The sequence below is a fragment of the Mauremys reevesii genome, linkage group 7, assembly GCF_016161935.1.
Source record: "Mauremys reevesii isolate NIE-2019 linkage group 7, ASM1616193v1, whole genome shotgun sequence".
Taxonomy (NCBI): Eukaryota; Metazoa; Chordata; order Testudines; family Geoemydidae; genus Mauremys; species Mauremys reevesii.
Genome location: NC_052629.1, coordinates 122,640,651 through 122,654,720, shown reverse-complemented (window position 1 = coordinate 122,654,720; position 14,070 = coordinate 122,640,651). Strand labels below are relative to the sequence as shown.

Here is a 14,070-nt window from a genome sequence, read left to right as displayed (position 1 = left end):
GTCACACATGGCCCAGAAGGCTGCGTACAGGCACATCTCTGTGTCTATGACAACCAGGCTCTGTGACTCTTCCCTTTAGATGGGGGCAGGTCTGGATTAGAGCTAACGTTGAATCGGCACTATATGAAGACTGATAATGGACTTCCTCACCCGCCTCCAAGTTGAATACCTAGCAGCCTCCATGGCTGCACAATCTGGGAAATAAACCAACCTGCCACAGCTTTGAAGCTGTACAGAATTTTGGGGGCTGGATGGACTCATTCGTTATGAAACTCAAGAATTTGTACAGTATGGGCTAAACTGTGCCTTTGGCCCACAGCCCTCAGTCAGTGCAGAGGCACAATTCCCTGGCAGGGTCTTCCAGAAACACTGTACCTGCCTCAGGCCCTGAAAGATAGCCAGGGTTTCACCTTTGAAACAATGCAGGATGTGCTGCACTCTATATAGTGCTGGCCTCTCAAAGGGAAGCTAGCACGGCTATAAGTGCTACCCTGGAGCAGTTCTTGAATTTCCTGATGGCAAGGACTGGCACTGTGCCAGAACTTATATGGGGGCATAAGAAGAGAAAGTGCCACGCACTGTGGCGCACAAATATAATTGCTGTAATATGTTAAGATTTAAATACTGTAAGTTGCTGTTGTTACAGTAAAATCACCATTTCAATTACAGTGCTATTTCAAATATAGGAAACATGCCAGTATTTGCCATATATATTTTAAAGGATAACAGTGATGGGGGGAAAGCAGTTTAAATAATTTAATATTAATAAGAATTAAAGGGCCAAAGGTTCAAAGCTGGGCACAAGGGCAAACACTAAAATGCATCTGATTCAACTTTACCTGCAGAATATGTGCACATAACTGAGTTTAATTTTGAATCCCAAGTTCTTTGCCACTTTTTCCAGGACACGGATGGACATGCAGGATTCAACGGGTGGGATGAGAAAAGGGCAAAATCCTACAGAACTCCCATTGTACTATCCTTGTCCCCCACCCCCACACATCAAAAAAAATGTCCTTGGCAAAGGAAATAGTTTAATAAACTATTAAACATACGATTCTGTAATTAGATCTCATAGCTTTGTTTCTTTTCCAACAAACACTTGCACATCACATATTAATTTACTTGTTGAAAAGCTTTACAATAGAGATAACAGTATGCCATACGTCAGTTTTCTTTTGCCAAGGAAAAAAATATTTCCAATTAAAGCTGATCAAGCTTTTTTTTGTTTTGTTTTGTTTTGTTTTTGAGATGCATTTGCAAGTTCTTTGGCCTTTACTACCAAACAAGGGATATATATTACTGTAATTCTTCCATCCCACCCACCTTCCTCATTCCCTCAAGAAAACTTGAATTGTGAAACAGAATATAGCGGTAGCATCATTTAAAAATCACAAGAACACAACAAGTTTCTGTATCAAAACAGGCCTTGGAAGCTATTTTTTGTAATTTCTCACTGGACCAAGGGGGAAAATTTTCAGAATAATATGGATGATTATCCCAAAATATTTTAATAAAATAGCAGCTGAACTAAATTAGTATAATATAACTGCCAACAGCAGTAGCAATGAGAGTCCCTCCTAGATGATTTAGACAGTGAGCTGAAAACACAGAGAAAAAAAGCAAAGAAAAAGAACACTTTAGAAGGACACCTTTGGTTATGAGACAAACTTCTTGGTTTTTTCTCTGCCTACAGTATCCTTCTGGTATTAGTTCTGCCTGTACATTTGCTTCTCTGTAATATGCTCATCCCTAACAAGATCAGAGAAAATGATTTATTCCACCCCCGGACTTCCTACGTTTGAACGTCATCCTATGGGACACTGGATTTCTGAATTGCTTTCGGCCATCTGATATTACATTACTGCAGCCTTCCCTAGAATGAGCCAAAAAAATCAAAATAATTACATTAATGCTGGGAATCAAAGTTTATTGACTTTCCCTTGAGCTATGATACCAAAAAACTGGTTACAAAAGTTGCCATCTTATTTAATGATACCACCTCCTCCTCCCTCCTTGTACTTGTCAACATATCTTTTGAAAACATTCTCAAAAAAACATTCTCAAAAAAGTTTTTCATGTGTAGCAATTCAATATCGTATCAATTCCCTTTTAAAGGCAGCTAGTTTTCATCATCTCTTTTAAAACTCTAGTTCATTTGAATTTTGAGGATATATTTTATTTTATCTCCCTTCTCCAGTTCCTCCTTGTCAATGCCTAGGGAAGTACTGGAAAACACTGTCACTTCAACCCCCTCACTCCTTTCAAGAGTGCTCTACATTGTCGTATATTCTCAAGCAAACTGTTATCCCCATGTCAACATCTTAAGCATGTTCTCTGTGGAGTGACACCCACAAAAAGGTTAATTTGAATGCAGCTACTGCTACCACATGTAATTAGCAAGTGCCCTGTGCCCTCATGGTAACTGGTTCTGATGATTTAATGTTTGTAACTTGATATTCTACTGCTGGAGTGTTCCAGGGGGTGGAATTTGTGTGGAATCAGATGGGGAACGGAACAAGAATGTTCCTTCTTCAACTTTCTCTCAAGCTCAGCTGAAGTAATCTCTTATTCCAGAGTAAAAAAAAAAAAAAAAAGGTATATTTCTAATTGTCTCCAGAATCTCTCTTCCATATACTCAATAACATTCCTTTCCCGTAAGTCTCTCTCTAGAGAAGAGGTCTTCTTTTCTGGAACTGTTTTGTCCCAGGTTACTAGGAGCACCTTGACTCAGACAACTGAAAAATTAATCATTTAATTTAATTTTAACATAATTACATAAGAACATAAGAAAGGCCGTACCGGGTCAGACCAAAGGTCCATCTAGCCCAGTATCTGTCTACCGACAGTGGCCAATGCCAGGTGCCCCTGAGGGAGTGAACCTAACAGGCAATGATCAAATGATCTCTCTCCTGCCATCCATCTCCATCCTCTGACGAACAGAGGCTAGGGACACCATTCTTACCCATCCTGGCTAATAGCCATTTATGGACTTAGCCACCATGAATTTATCCAGTCCCCTTTTAAACATTGTTATAGTCCTAGCCTTCACAACCTCCTCAGGTAAGGAGTTCCACAAGTTGACTGTGCGCTGCGTGAAGAAGAACTTCCTTTTATTTGTTTTAAACCTGCTGCCTATTAATTTCATTTGGTGATCCCTAGTTCTTGTATTATGTGAATAAGTAAATAACTTTTCCTTATCCACTTTCTCAACATCACTCATGATTTTATATACCTCTATCATGTCCCCCCTTAGTCTTCTCTTTTCCAAACTGAAGAGTCCTAGCCTCTTTAATCTTTCCTCATATGGGACCTTCTCTAAACCCCTAATCATTTTAGTTGCTCTTTTCTGAACCTTTTCTAGTGCTAGAATATCTTTTTTGAGGTGAGGAGACCACATCTGTACACAGTATTCGAGATGCGGGCGTACCATGGATTTATATAAGGGCAATAATATATTCTCAGTCTTATTCTCTATCCCCTTTTTAATGATTCCTAACATCCTGTTTGCTTTTTGACCGCCTCTGCACACTGCGTGACATCTTCAGAGAACTATCCACGATAACTCCAAGATCTTGTGCCTGACTCGTTGTAGCTAAATTAGCCCCCATCATGTTGTATGTATAGTTGGGGTTATTTTTTCCAATGTGCATTACTTTACATTTATCCACATTAAATTTCATTTGCCATTTTGTTGCCCAATCACTTAGTTTTGTGAGATCTTTTGAAGTTCTTCACAATCTGCTTTGGTCTTAACTATCTTGAGTAGTTTAGTATCATCTGCAAACTTTGCCACCTCACTGTTTACCCTTTCTCCAGATCATTTATGAATAAATTGAATAGGATTGGTCCTAGGACTGACCCTTGGGGAACACCACTAGTTACCCCTCTCCATTCTGAGAATTTACCATTAATTCCTACCCTTTGTTCCCTGTCCTTTAACCAGTTCTCAATCCATGAAAGGACCTTTCCTTTTATCCCATGACAGCTTAATTTACGTAAGAGCCTTTGGTGAGGACCTTGTCAAAGGCTTTCTGGAAATCTAAGTACACTATGTCCACGGATCCCCTTGTCCACATGTTTGTTGACCCCTTCAAAGAACTCTAATAGATTAGTAAGACACGATTTCCCTTTACAGAAACCATGTTGACTATTGCTCAAGAGTTTATGTTTTTCTATGTGTCTGACAATTTTATTCTTTACTATTGTTTCAACTAATTTGCCCGGTACCGACGTTAGACTTACCGGTCTGTAATTGCCGGGATCACCCCTAGAGCCCTTTTTAAATATTGGCGTTACATTAGCTAACTTCCAGTCATTGGGTACCGAAGCCGATTTAAAGGACAGGTTACAAACCTTAGTTAATAGTTCCGCAACTTCACATTTGAGTTCTTTCAGAACTCTTGGGTGAATGCCATCTGGTCCCGGTGACTTGTTAATGTTGAGTTTATCAATTAATTCCAAAACCTCCTCTACTGACACTTCAATCTGTGACAGTTCCTCAGATTTGTCACCTACAAAAGCCAGCTCAGGTTTGGGAATCTCCCTAACATCCTCAGCCGTGAAGACTGAGGCAAAGAATCCATTTAGTTTCTCCGCAATGACTTTATCATCTTTAAGCGCTCCTTTTGTATTTTCATCGTCAAGGGGCCCCACTGGTTGTTTAGCAGGCTTCCTGCTTCTGATGTACTTAAAAAACATTTTGTTATTACCTTTGGAGTTTTTGGCTAGCCGTTCTTCAAACTCCTCTTTGGCTTTTCTTATTACACTCTTGCACTTAAGTTGGCAGCGTTTGTGCTCCTTTCTATTTGCCTCACTAGGATTTGACTTCTTAAAAAGACTTTTTAAAGGAAGTCTTTTTATCTTTCACTGCTTCTTTTACATGGTGGTTAAGCCACGGTGGCTCTTTTTTAGTTCTTTTACAGTTTTTCTTAATTTGGGGTATACATTGAAGTTGGGCCTCTATTATGGTGTCTTTAAAAAGGGCCCACGCAACTTGCAGGGATTTCACTTTAGTCAATGTACCTTTTAACTTTTGTCTAACTAACCTCCTCATTTTTGTATAGTTCCCTCTTTTGAAATTAAAGGCCACAGTGTTGGGCAGTTGGGATGTTCTTCCCACCACAGGGATGTTGAATGCTATTGTATTATGGTCACTATTTCCAAGCGGTCCTGCTATAGTTACCTCTTGGACCAGCTCCTGCGCTCCACTCAGGATTAAATCTAGAGTCGCCTCGCCCCTTGTGGGTTCCCGTACCAGCTGCTCCATGAAGCAGTCATTTAAAGTATCGAGAAATTTTATCTCTGCATTTCGTCCTGAAGTGAAATGTTCCCAGTCAATATGGGGATAATTGAAATCCCCCACTATTATTGGGTTCTTAATTTTGATAGCCTCTCTAATTTCCCTTAGCATTTCATCATCACTATTACTGTCCTGGTCAGGTGGTCGATAATAGATCCCTAATGTTATATTTTTACTAGAGCATGAAATTTCTATCCATAGAGACTCTATGGAACCTGTGGATTCGCTTAAGATTTTTACTTCATTTGAATCTACACTTTCTTTAACATATAGTGCCACTCCTCCCCCTGCACGGCCTGTTCTGTCCTTCCGATATATTTTGTACCCCGGAATGATTGTGTCCCATTGATTGCTCTCAGTCCACCAGGTTTCTGTGATGCCTATTATATCAATATCCTCCTTTATCACAAGGCACTCTAGTTCACCCATCTTATTATTTAGACTTCTGGCATTTGTGTACAAGCACTTTAAAAACTTGTCCCTGTTTATTAGCCTGCCTTTTTCTGATGTGCCAGATTCTTTTTTATGTGACTGTTCATCATCTGATCCGGCCCTTACATTATATTTCTCATTCCTCTGCTCCTGACTATAACCTGGAGATTCTCTATCATCAGACTCTCCCCTAAGAGAAGTCTGTGTCCGATCCACACGCTTCTCTGCAGCAGTCGGCTTTCCCCCATCACCTAGTTTAAAAACTGCTCTACAACCTTTTTAATGTTTAGCGCCAGCAGTCTGGTTCCACTTTGGTTTAGGTGGAGCCCATCTCTCCTGTATAGGCTCCTCCCATCCCAGAAGTTTCCCCAGTTCCTAATGAACGTGAACCCCTCCTCTCTACACCATCGTCTCATCCACGCATTGAGACTCTGAAGCTCTGCCTGCCTACCTGGCCCTGCGCGTGGAACTGGGAGCATTTCTGAAAATGCCACCATAGAGGTCCTGGATTTCAGTCTCTTCCCTAGCAGCCTAAATTTGGCTTCCAGGACATCTCTCCTACCCTTCCCTATGTCACTGGTACCTACATGTACCACGATCACCGGCTCCTCCCCAGCACTACACATAAGTCTATCTAGATGCCTCGAGAGATCCGCAACCTTCGCACCAGGCAGGCAAGTCACCATACGGTTCTCCCGGTCATCACAGACCCAGCTATCTACATTTCTAATAATCGAATCTCCCATTACTAACACCTGCCTTTTCCTAGAAACTGGAGTTCCCTCCCCCGGAGAGGCAACCTCAGTGCGAGAGGCAACCCCAGCACCATCTGGAAGGAGGGTCCCAACTACGGGAAGGTTTCCCTCTGCTCCCATTGACTGCTCTACTTCCCTGGGCCCTTCTTCCTCCTCAACAGCACAGGTGCTGTCTAAGCGGAGGTGGGACAATTCTACAGTGTCCCGGAAAGCCTCATCAACATACCTCTCTGCCTCTCTCAGCTCCTCCAGTTCCGCCACCCTGGCCTCCAAAATCCGTACATGGTCTCTGAGGGCCAGGAGCTCCTTGCACTGACTGCACACATACGCAACCCACCCACAGGGCAGGTAATCATACATGCTACACTCAGTGCAATAAACTGGATAGCCCCCACTCTGCTGCTGGGCTTCTGCCTGCATTGTCTCCTAGTTAGTGAAAGGCTGGTTTACAGAAACTAGTTTTGGAATGTAGTTTGGTTTATAGGTTTTAGGATTTTAGGGGGGGCTACAGGGAAGGGGTTATGGCCGGCGAGGGGTTCCCACTCCCCTTCCAAACTCCCTTGCGAAACTCCCTGTTAGCAGCCCCTGTTCGCAAAGCTCCCTGGTCGCTTGTGCGTGGCTTTATAAAGCCCTGGCCTGGCCTGAGTGAATGCCCCGCCCACTGATTAAGGCTCAGCCAATTACCAGAGGCTTCGAGCTTTCAAACCTGCCTCCAACTGCCAGCCAGAGCACACGGTCCCTCAAACAACCAAACAAACAAACAGACTGACAAACACAAGCTCAGCACACAGCAAGTAACCCCCAAACACAAACAAACACACACTACAGAATTAAATCAACTGCAACAATTCACAAAAGGACTCGTCAAGTTTCAAAACACAGAGTGTTTCTAACAAAAATTAATAAATAATTGTCTTTAGCATCTTCTTTCAGAATAAGCTATTTCCTGAGGGCTACTTCCCCTCGAGATCTCTCTTTTCAAAGGATCTGCACGGCTCAGTGGTCTGAGTAGATGACTGGGAACCAGCAATTCATGATTTGTAATCCTAAATAATATAGACTGTTCAGCTAAAGAGTCATTGTGTAGCCCACCTGTTGCTATAGCTCTCCTTCCATATTGGCAAAAAAGCACTATCTCCACTTACACAGTTGGAAGGGGGGAAAAGCATTCAAAGCTTCCTGGATCCTAGGAAAGATGAAGAAGTGGAATCCACCCCAATGTCCTCTATGAATAAGTCTATATAAATTAAATTGTAAGCAGGTTCTGAATGAGCTCTCCCCTGACATCTAGTGATGAGCTGGGGAAGAAGACTTCAGGAACAGACTATGTTTGCACAGACACACCTACTCTGCCTAGCTGCGCAGTATGATGGAGTTGCTTTGCCAAAATGATCACTTTTGGCTACTGATTTAGTTACAAATCAAATACATTCCTTTGAACAAAGCCTTGAGAGCTAGGGGTTACGAGTTCAAACACATGCGCTGATCATCGGAGCCCTGGGCACATGGGACCCCAGTAACGAGCAAGCGTTGCAGGAATGCAGAATCGGTCAGCGCTACGCTCAGCTGATGGAGCAACTCAAGGCGTTGGATGCCATCAGGCGGTCACGGGACAACTATTTAAAACATATCACCAGACATCAGCAATACCAGGACATGTGAGTCGGAGTGCCGTTGAGAAGCAAAGCCAGGAAAGTAAGTGAATTACTTCTCTAATAGATTGTATTTACTGAGGGGCAACCTATCCTAAATTCTCAATTACTGAGGGATAATCTAAACTCATTGCTATATTTGCTTTCCACAAGCTCCTCTTAATATAACTTTTTATGAGTGATGTATCCAAATATTTGGATGCTAAAATGTTAACTGCATTGTTAAATTTATTAACCTTAATTTGGGATATTGCAGATTATATACACTATATGTATTTTACAATTTGAAAACCAAACTTTGTACTGGATAATTTAAGCACTATACACATATGTATAGAAATTCTTTCCTTAACCACTGTATTAGATAATTTTAACATTAGCTTTAATATTCAGTGCAGGGGTAATGAAATGTTGTTATCCTTACTGCATGAGTAAAGGGCAGAACTGTACTTAGCCTGCCCTGATTGAGGGGGTCACCCTAAACTGAACCTCACTTGCTAAGCTGGGGGCAGGGATGCCAAATCCCAGCAAAGTAAAGAAAGAGAGAAGGGACAGATGTTCCTACCTGGAGGTGTGGGTTCTGCCTAAAGAGTCCTAAACACCATTTGACTCATCTCTTGCTATTGTTTAAAAACAGAGCTGATTAGACTCAATTTGCTCAGTGATCACTAGAGCTGAAATCACCAATAACCACGTGCTGAGCCTTAGAGTTGGTGCTGGGACAGTGTCACAGTGAAAGAAACCTCAAAGCCTGCACTAGCACTGAGACTTCCCATTAATAATAATTGGAGATATACCAATTTTTATTTTTATTTTTTATTAAACCTCAAAGCCTGCACTAGCAATGAGACTTCCCATTACCTGCTGAAATCAGTGAGAGCTGGGTTAAGTGGTGGAACCTCAGAACATGATGTTGCAGCAGAAAGACGGTGGTAGCAGAGGGCGATGGCGGTGGTCAATGACAGCAGAGTGAACAACGGTGCAGCAGCCAACAAAGGCAGAGTGAATGGTGGCAACTGTGAGCCAGTTGCAGCAACAACCCAGCAGCTGAGGCATTGCTCATGTTCCCTGCCCCTAGCCTTGGGGTGCAAGGTGAACTCATGTGAGCACATTTCTGAACTCAGGGGCTTTGCTTACCAAGGACAGCAACTGTGAATGGGGTGCAGTGGAGGAAGAGGAGAGTGGCATGTTAAAGGAACATTTGTCTGTTGGACTTTCACAATGCAAAGTGAGAAACCAAGGCAAAGGATACTGTTTACAAACTCTGCGGTGGGTGTCTGCTTGCGGTCAGATCATTTTGAATCATGATTGTGGTGTTTTCCCACATTACTGCTGGGTTCTTTCTCCCTTTTTATTAGAAGTTTTTTTGCTATACACAGACTTAGTGCTTCCCGGGGGAGGGGGGGGGGGAGTACTGACTCTTAGAGGTGCCATGTGGTGGTCTTTAATTTTCCCAGATTACTGGGTGGTGGCTTAAACTGGTTCTGTTTTGTATTGTTAAGAGGAACCCCTAGATATTGAAATTAGCCTTGTTGCTACTAACTCCACCAGGCAGAAGGGTTAGAATCACAGAATATCAGGGAGGGAAGGGCCCTCAGGAGGTCATCTGGTCCAACCCCCTGCTCAAAGCAGGACCAATTCCCATCTAAATCATCCCAGCCAGGGCTTTGTCAAGCCTGACCTTAAAAACCTGTAAGGAAGAAGATTCCACCACCTCCCTAGATAACCCATTCCAGTGCTTCAACACCCTCCTAGTGAAAACGTTTTCCCCAATATCCAACCTAAACCTACCCCACTGCAACTTAAGACCATTACTCCTTGTTCTGTCATCCGGAACCACTGAAAACAGTCTAGATCCATCCTCTTTGGAACCCCCTTTCAGGTAGTTGAAAGCAGCTACCAAATCCCCCCTCATTCTTCTCTTCTGCAGACTAAACAATCCCAGTTCCCTCAGCCTCTCCTCATAAGTCATGTGCTCCAGCCCCTTAATCATTTTTGTTGCCCTCTGCTGGACTCTTTCCAATTTCTCCACATCCTTCTTGTAGTGTGGGGCCCAAAACTGGACACAGTACTCCAGATGAGGCCTCACCAATGTCGAATAGAGGGGAATGATCACGTCCCTTGATCTGCTGGCAATGCCCCTACTTATACAGCCCAAAATCCTGTTAGCCTTCTTGGCAACAAGGGCACACTGTAGACTCATATCCAGCTTCTCGTCCACTGTAACTCCTAGGTCCTTTTCTGCAGAACTGCTTCCTAGCCATTCGGTCCCTAGTCTGTAACAGTGAACGGGATTCTTCTGTCCTAAGTGCAAGACTCCGCACTTGTCCTTGTTGAATTTAATCAGGTTTCTTTTGGCCCAATCCTCTAATTTGTCTAGGTCACTCTGTATCTTATCCTACCCTCTAGCGTATCTACCACTCCTCCCAGTTTAGTGTCTTCTGCAAACTTGCTGAGAGTGCAGTCCACACCATCCTCCAGATCATTAATGAACATATTGAACAAAACCAGCCCCAGGACTGACCCTTGGGGCACTCCACTTGAAACGAGCTGCCAACTAGACATGGAGCCATTGATTACTACCCGTTGACCCCGATGATCTAGACAGCTTTCTATCCACCTTATAGTCCATTCATCCAGCCCGTACTTCTTTAACTTGCCGGCAAGAATACTGTGGGAGACTGTATCAAAAGCTTTGCTAAAGTCAAGGAATAAACATCCACTGCTTTCCCCTCATTCACAGAGCCAGTTATTACAACTAAAGTAATGTAATTGGCATTTATCTACTATGGAGAATACTGTTCTATAAATACATTAGATCAGAAGAATAGAAAGTGAGGGTGAGTCTTTTTAGGTATATTGCAAAGAGGATACTTTTTGAAACCCAATATGGTCCAAACTCACTTACTGGGGAAATGAGGACAGATTTCCTTGTTAAAATTTGTTATTGTTCTGGGTTTTGTTTTAAATAGTAGTTGGGTGGGTTTTTTTGCTGCTTTGTTTTGGGGTTTGATGATTTTTTGTTTTAAAAAAATAGCAGAAAAACAAGATCGGGATAAGGTCACTAAGAGGAAAACCTCAAATTTTTCAATTTCCCACTGTAGGCAGGAAAGAGTTCTGTGCCCTGACTGCGTCCGTCAGAGGGAGCAAGCAGAGGGCTAGTGGCCTTTTACCCATTCTTTACTCCCAGCATCTACAGAGGGTGGCCCACGTGGCTGCCCCACCCACTTCAGGGAACCTGGAGGATAGTGACAAAGTGGACAGGCTGTTAGATTCACTAAACTCTACATAGCTTTTGAATAATCATTTGGAGAGGTAGGAATACAGAAAAGGCTCCTCTTGGTCCTGCTCATTCCCTGCTTCCAAATTTGAGACCACAAGATTGTATTGTAGCTAAGAATAAAAGATATCAGGTCTATTTAGGATACAGAGGGGATATATAAGTATTAATTAATGTTGTAACACAACACTTGCAGGCTTAGGCCTGCAAGATATTTAATTTATCCGTTTTAGGATAAGATCACTATATTATAAAGATAAGTTAGCATAAGTTGGTTAATAATAAACTTGCTGAGCTTGTGTCTCTGCTTCTGATATGCTGATGTTTCAAAAATAACTTCTGAGTTTGGATAATAATGTCTACAAGAGATCAGCAGACACCACAAGATGACGGTCAGTAGCCAGAGTGAAATATTAGAGACTTCCTTAAGGTAAACCACCTGTTCTGGTGATAGAGTGACGTAAATGTTAATGAGTATAAGGGGAACAAACCAGTTAGTCTATGGAAAACAGGACACCCTAAAAGTAGTGGGGTGTAGAAGGAAGTTCAAAAAAAGAAAAACCTTCATAAGTATATATAAATCCCAGTCAGCATCAGCCCAACACATTATAAAAGCTGTATCCTAGCCTGCATGTCTTGGGGTGGGGGCTGAGGGGAGATGCCAGGATGATGACCACTGGTGCTGATGATGCTGGTGAGTATGACAACTCACACTTCGGGTTTTTCTGCAAGGGATGGTGTGAGTAATGCAAATGCTAGACATTCCAGATTGAAGTGCGTGTACTGCTGTTTGGTTGGCTAATAAAAGTAATTATTACAAAAAAAGCACTGTGTAGTGTCTGTTGCCACAGGGTGAGGCTAAGACCTAGTGGAAACCCACAGGTGTCTTTCTTGTCATTTTACTACAAGCATGCATAGCTCTGGGAGGGGGTCAGCTTTTAACAAAGATGCAAGATGAGGGAGTGAGAAGACACTATGTGACCTACCCAAAAGACACAAAGTTTAAAGGTAGCCAAAGCCTGCTTTGGGGAGTTTGGCTAAAATTTGCTGGTTTTATAATGCAGTTGGCATGCTCTATTGTAAGTTTTCTAGGTTTCAAACTAACCTGAAATGTCAAGCAAAACAAACCTAGACAAATCAGTGTGTTTTGCATAGCTTTAATTAAGACCAACAACACAGCAAGCACTCTAAAAACATCAGCAGTATTATTTATTCTCTTTTAATAGCAAGATTTGCTGATCTGTGGCTTTAGATAATCTGTTGACTATTTACAGTATTTTTTCCACTAATTTAAACAAAAAAGCCAGAGAAGGATACATAGAAATAAACCTATTGATTTTCTTTTGCATTCTTTCCCATAAATTCAACAATTTTAATAGAACATCCAAATAAGTTCATTCTAGGGGTGAATATCACTTAGAATTGAATTCAAAGTTTATTTAATAGCACTTGAAATAAGCTTGAATCCTTACCAACCTTTCAGGTAAAGAGCATGCATTTGCCTTGGGTTAATGCTGTAAGTATTGATTTGCAACTTAACTTTGAAAAGTACAAAATGACCCAAAATTACAAGGGTATAAAAAAAACTATGCATACAAATACCACAGTGTGTTGGGGGAATTTATGTAAACATGGGAGCTCTATGAGATAATGGAAAAATACTGATCTCTCTGGTATGATATACTGATTCTACAGCTTGAGGCAAAACAACAAAACCATCATTTCCTGTGTAAAGGAAACTTAGTACCTACAGAATGCCAAAGGAAGGTGAATTTGAAGTGTATCAGCGTGGTTTTGGCTGCCCAAATACTTGTGCATAATTTAACACGTTTAAGAAGAATTTTTATTTCTATATTTACCGAACTCAGTATAAAAACTCATTGAAACCAATGAAATACAATGAAACCTCTTAATAGCCTCTGTTAGGATATTTTAGACAACATAACATGCTGGTGGTTAACACAGGGTTGGCCAATTCACCAGGACTTCATCTGCATTATGCGTGTACATTAAGATAAGAATTTATCCTCCACAATGTGTAGTATGGAATACTGATCTTTAGTACAAACTAGAATAAGTAGCTACTGCCTATGACCAGTTGCTGGTTTTCAACATTAATAACAGAACATTTGGAGAGAGGGGAAAAACATTTAGTAACGAGGACATGACTTTACTTGCTCTCTTGCAAAGAATCCAGTTTTGTGTGCTTTTACAATGACTTCCCAACCATTCATCCTCACTGAGATTCCCTCAGCCAGCCTACCTTACAAGAGGTAGGAACTGGCACTAGTACATGGGGGCAAGTGGAAGGAAGACATATCAGTCACAGGGTTCCAGGATGGCAGCTGGAGCAATGTCTGTTGGCCCCTCACCTCCTGGGTTCTACTGGTAATATTATCAGCAGAGAGTTCAACAGACCCTTCCTTCTGCTGGAGAGTGAAGGCAGAGTTATTTGAAAACCTAAAAGTGGGTTTCAAATTTAAAAATAAACAAACATTTTGATACCTGTTTAATGAATCATCCCTTATTCATGAAAAGTGTAACTTTTTATATAATAGTCCAAAATGCTAAATTTTTCAATAGCATATTTGCAGTAGCTTGACTTTTAATATTTTCAGAAAGGAGGGGCATTATGAAATCCAAAGTGTG

At 41.7% G+C, this 14,070-nt stretch overlaps 1 protein-coding gene across 28 annotated transcripts in view; it reads right to left on the bottom strand.

Annotated features, from left to right (window-relative positions):
* The window catches only part of FHIT (fragile histidine triad diadenosine triphosphatase), a 997,853-nt gene that overhangs the window by 924,608 nt on the left and 59,175 nt on the right, over positions 1-14,070 (bottom strand). The window lies entirely within an intron of this gene.